Raw genomic sequence first — 6047 nt, forward strand, 5'->3', positions numbered from 1 at the left:
TCAGTGCATCTAGGCATCAAAAACTCTTAACTGCAAAGGAATCTGGGAAATGTAGTTCATAGCTTTCCAGCCTATGCAATTCAGGAAGACACATTAGGAAGACATTGGAGTGTTAAGCTAGTTCTCTACCTGCACATATTTACACCTTTATCAATAAAGAATTTTCAGTGTTCAAAGCAGTAAACTACCACTAAAGAAGTTGTGAAGAGTAGAAAAATGATCTCAAGAATTCAGAAAGATTTAATATTTTAATAACTTTCTGGAGAAAATATGTGGCATTTTATTTTAAATTAGAGGCCTGATGCATGAAATTCATGCAAGAGTAGGCCTTCCTTCCCCCCTGGCTGCTGGCACCAGCTTCCCTTTGGCACCCGGGACCCGGGCTTCCCTCCAGCTGCCGTCAGGCACCAGGGATCCAGGCTTCCCTCGCAGCCCCGGCTTCATTCAGAAGGACATCCGGTCTAATTAGCATATCACGCTTTTATTATAGACTAGAGGCCCGGTGCACGAAAATTCGTGCACTGGGGGGGGTCATGGTCCCTCAGCCCAGCCTGCCCCCTCTCACAGTCTGGGAGCCCTCAGGGGATGTCCTACTGACAACTTGGGCCCGCTCCCCTCTGCGGGAAGCTACCGGGCTGATCAGGGGAAGGCGCTGCACCCATCACCCCGCTGCTGCTGCCACTGCTGGCCACCACAGCCACCAAGGTGTTTTCATCAACACGGACTCCAGTCCCTTCACCACGAAAAAATGACAACTTTCTTTATGCATTTTCAAGATGTCTCTTTCATAGGATATGACATTTCTTTCTCTCTTTTTTATCCTCACCTGAGGATATTTTTCCATTGATTTTTAGAGAGTGTGGAAGAGAGGGAAAGACAGAAACATCAATATGAGAGGGACACTTCAATTGGTTGCCTCCTGCATGAGCCCTGACCTGGGCCCCAGCCAGGGAGCAGCTGTAACCTAGGTACATGCCCTTGACCAGAATCAAAGCCGGACCCTGCAGTCTGCAGGCCGAGGCTCTATCCACTGAGCAAAACTGGCTAGGGCAGGATGTGACATTTCTTATCCCCTTCAGCAGCAGACCTTCGTTTTTTCCTCCAGGAGTGAGGTGGAAAAACCCTAGATCACCTTCTTGGATTCTTATTACACAAGTTACCAAGAACACTGCGAGTGGTGTACCGGGAGCTTAGCCAACGAGCGGTCAGAAAAGGTGTTTCTTCTGCAGCTCACGCGCAGAGGCAGGACTGCCAACACGCTGCGGCGGGCAGGCCCTCTTCTCTCTGGGTCGTGGCCTGCACCATCTGTGGCCTCACCACACACGCAGTCCCCTCCTGCCCACCTGTGCGCGCAGCCTCCTCCTGAGTGGTCATGACATTATGGCGTCCCAGACAATTTGCATATTACCTCTTTATAGATAGATAGATAGATAGATAGATAGATAGATAGATAGATAGAGATACAGATATTTTCCATGTCTTTGTTTTTAGACTCCATAATCTCTGATTCTTATTAAAATTGTCATAAAGTATCATCCCTATGTAGACAATTTCAAAGGTTTCATAAGATACAAAAACTATATGAGAAGTTTTCATAAGATAACATTTACTCTCAGAAACTATCTTAGTGTCCCCATATTGATTGGTTTCAGGCCTCCTGACTCAAAGCTCATAGAGACTGTTTAATAAAAAGCCTAACCAATTTACATTGAGAAATGTAACAGAAGCAGACCAAACAGTTACATCAGCCTAACCATTTCACATGTTCTGTCTGAAGTTTAACAAGGTGACAATTTATCAAAAAGATACTTAGTGAGCATTGAGTCAGGCGAGGAGCCTCCATGATTTAAATGTATAATAATTTTAGGCGTTGATACTCCTAATGAGGACCATCTCCTAATGAGCAATTTTCATTGGACCAACAAAATGTGGCATCTTTTTATGGAATGCCATTTTTACTTGAAAGAACAACTGAAAGCTGGTTTTTCATACTTTAAATGGCTGGCATACATTTTTCTCAAAAATTAATGAAGTGAGTTTGTCACTTCAAAGAAAACAAACAACTGAGTGTTTTGCCAATGAGAGAATTTGAGCTTTCAAGTGAAAATTTTAATCTACCATAGTGAGCTTGACAGCTTCTTAATACCTATAGACCTTTCTTTTCTAATGAATCAAAGTGATATTACTAATGAGTGTCACTTTAAAATATTGTATAGTTAATTATGTCAACAATTGGGAGATCTACATAACTCAACAAACCAATATATTCCAAATGAGCCACCTATAATGTTACCTTGAACAAACTTACATTGAAAATCCATCAGACAATTTTATACTTTTTGCATTCAATCACCAAACATATTTTAAAGAACTCAAGAGTAGTCTTTTATATTTACCCAGATACTTTCCATTTCTGCTACTCTTCTTTCATTCCTGATGTTCCAAGTTTCTTTCCAGTGTCATTTTTCTTTTATCTGAAGAAATTTCTTCCAGCAGTTCTTTTGAAGTATGTCCACTGGTTGCAAATTTTCTTAGTTTTTTCGTCTGAGAAGGGATTTATTTCACCATTCCTGAAGGATATTTTCACTGGATATAGAATTCTTGGCTAACAGTTCTTTTCTTGAAAAATCTTTTGCCACTTCCTCTAGCCTTCAATGGTTTCCAATGAAAAGTCTACTGTCGTTGGAATGTTCACTGATTGGTTAAGCATCATTTTTCTCTGGCTGCTTTCAAAATTTTAGTTTGTCTTTAGTTTTCAACTTGATTTTGATGTGTCTAGGTATAGGTATCTTTGGATTTATCCTGTTTGCTTAGCTTCTTGAATCTGTAGAGATGTTTTCATCAAACTTGGGACATTATCAGCCATTATTTCATCAAATATATATATTACTTTCTCTTGTGGGACTCCTATGACAGAATGTTAGACTTTTTGTTCTTGTCCCAAAGGTGATGGAGGTTCTGTTCTTTTTAAAGAACATTTTTTTATTGATTGATTTTAGAGAGAGAGGGATAGAGAAGGAAAGAGAAAAAAACAAACATCGATTTGCTCCACTTATTTATGAATTTACCGGTTGCTTGTTGCTTCTTGTATGTGCCCTGACTAGGGATTGAACACATAACCTTGGTGTATCAGGACAATGTTCTAACCAACTGAGCTACTAGGCCAGGGCTTGTTCACCACCCCTTACCACCTGTGTATCTTTTTCTCTCTGTTAGACAGATTGGATCATTTCTATTCATCTGTCTTCAAGTTCTCTGACTCTGTCCTTTGTCACTTCTATTCTGCTATTGGATCTATTCAGTGAGTTTTGGGGTTTTATATTTTTCAGTTTTAAAATGTTTTATTCTTAATATGTTTCTTTACTGATATTTTAATTTTTGTTTTGAGCACGTTTTAACTTCTATTTTAATTGTTTTGAGCATTTTTAAAATAACTTTTAATATCCTTGTCAGATAATCCCAACATCTGGGTCATTTTGTCATTGATGACTGTCTTTTCCTATGCAAGTTGAGATTTGGGGGATACTCATATGCCTAGTAATTTGGGGCTGTATCCTGGGAATTTAGAACATGAGATTCTGAAGCTTGTTTAAATTTTATGGAGAATATCAGTATTTTTATTTTAACAAGTGTTTGCCCTATCTAGGTGTAGGCTGCAAGTTCCAAACCTCCTTCTGTGCTATGTTCCAAAGTCAGTGCAGTTGTGAGATTCTTGTAGTGCTTTTTGGATTTGTCTGATGTGCATCACCCAGTAGTTAGTCTGGGCCTGAGCAGAAGTCTGTTCGTCAACACTGTTCCCAAAGCCTGTGGTAAGCCAATTAGCATCAGATAATGATGGTCAGGGGTGAGCCCAAGAGTGCACAAACAACTTTACGGAGTTGCTTTCCTGGCCCCCTCCCTTTCCACTGTCTTTCCAATTGTCTGGGGTTCCTCATTTTAGTCCTCTGGCCAGAGACCTCCCATTTCAGGTGAGAAACTGCCTACTTCCACAATTGTGCCACAGCAACAGGAAAACAGAAAAAAAGAAGAAAAGCAATGGAGTTTGTCCCTGCCCTCTTGGAGTTACAATGCACTGACTAGAAAAAAAGATAGTGCTCTCTCTCTCTCTCACTCTCTCTCTCTCTCTCACTCTCTCTCTCCCTCTCGGTTTTGGCTCCTACTTTTCTATATCCAGCCACTTTTGCCCCTACCATTGCTCCTGCCACAGGTTTTTTTGGGGGGTTGGGGTGCAAGGGAATTAAATAAAGGAAAGGGAGAAAAAAAATAATTTTCTCCACCCTGAATTTTAGAAATTCCCATTTCCGCTTTATGAGCCAGAACCAGGGGCTTTCTCCAGGTGTCTTTCTGCCCCGCAGTGCTCACGTCCAGGTTTGGGGCTGTGTTGAGTTCAGGCCAGAGGAAACCAGCAGAAAAACAATGACGTCATGACCAGTCAGTGGTGCTTCAAAGTCTGCTGTCCTTTGATCTGGTGATGTCCCCTTTTCAGAGGCGCCCGGCAACTGTGCAGAGTTATTGTCAGGTTTTCTAGTTGCATTCAGAAGGAGAGAAACGTTTGCATGGGTTTACTCCATCTTAACAGGAATCAGCCCGTCTTGTCCTTTTTTAACTCTCTCCCTAATTAGCTTTCACAGATTCTCTGTTCTTTTAAAAGCTTCCTCTAGTCCTGAAATCACAGTTTCCAAGAACTCAGATGTGGCTCTTTTCTCTGTGTGTTCTCTCTCTTGGAGAGAACATCCTTTCCCAGAGTGTCACAGGATCCTTTGAGGGAGATAATTCTTGTATATGGGGAATCTTTATTACTGCCCACTCACCTGCTGCATACTAACTTGGACTACCCCTCCATTTCAACTTTAAGATGTCTTCTCCCTACTCGATCTGCTCTGTTCATGATGCTACTATTCTTCCACCTGAAACCCACTTAAAACCTTTGTTCAGTCAGTTCTGCTAGAACGTGATGCTGTGTCCCTACATCACATTGCCACACAAAGTCACGAATAAAAAACGGGGGCATATGGTAAAAATGGGGTTAGAGATACAACACTCAAAAATGTAATCAGTTAAAAGAAAATGGCAGTACAGCTTTAAACTTTATGGCTGTTTACCTTGGAAAACACCTGAAGCTTGCTGTGGAAGTGGGCATTGGAAGGGTTGCAGCTTGTGAGTTATTGTGAAGTGCTGGAGAATTAGCTGAAATCGATTGGAAAGTTGCAACGCCAGGTGTGGATGCATGTGGCTCAAACTTACTGGATGAATTGAAGACACTGTCAGATGTGAGGGGAGTGCACATGTGTGTGATCATTCCTGTGCAGTGTGGCTCAGCTGGTGCAGTTTTCTGCATTCACCTTGTGTCTCTCCAGGATGAAATCATACAAACAAATGGGAAATGATGCAATACTCAAATAATTTCCAATACATCAAACATACTGAAATATATTTGTTTTTTTTAATGTATTATAGCAGAACTGACTGCACTTAACTTTATTCATTTCTTTCCTTAATTTCCTGTCTTGTCAGTTACATCCAGATTACTTTTCTGTTCAAAGTTCCTATGTTCAAGGTTTCTCATATCTCACCCACTTTCTTTTATGTTCTTTAAAAAAAATACTATTTAATAGGCTTGTTTCCCATCCCAGGGCTCCTCCTTTGGGGCGTCTGAATGCGAGAAGGTCAGCTTTTCTGCTCTGACTTTCCAGTGGTTCTCAACCTGCAGGGCATCAGCATCGCCCAGAGGCCTGGCTAAGCACAGATCGGTAGACCACCCTGCAGGTCTGGGATGGAGCCGAAAATGTTCACATCTAATAGTTTCCCTGGAGATGTGAAGCATCAGCATTTGGTCTGAGGACCACCCTCTGTAAACCACTGACCGGGACCCTCTCTGCCGTACCCAGCACGAGGCTGCGCGTCTGGTCTAAGACAGTGATAGGTCAACACATCCGTCCTCTTACGTTTGTGGAGAAGAAGCTAGAGGAGGAGACTGACCCGTCTGGTGCACCGGGTCTGGAATCTGCCTTGCGCCAGAACTCGGGCTTTACGTGGCAGCGTCGGGC

Source organism: Cnephaeus nilssonii (genome assembly GCF_951640355.1).
Source record: "Cnephaeus nilssonii genome assembly, chromosome: 8".
NCBI classification, from domain to species: Eukaryota; Metazoa; Chordata; class Mammalia; order Chiroptera; family Vespertilionidae; genus Cnephaeus; species Cnephaeus nilssonii.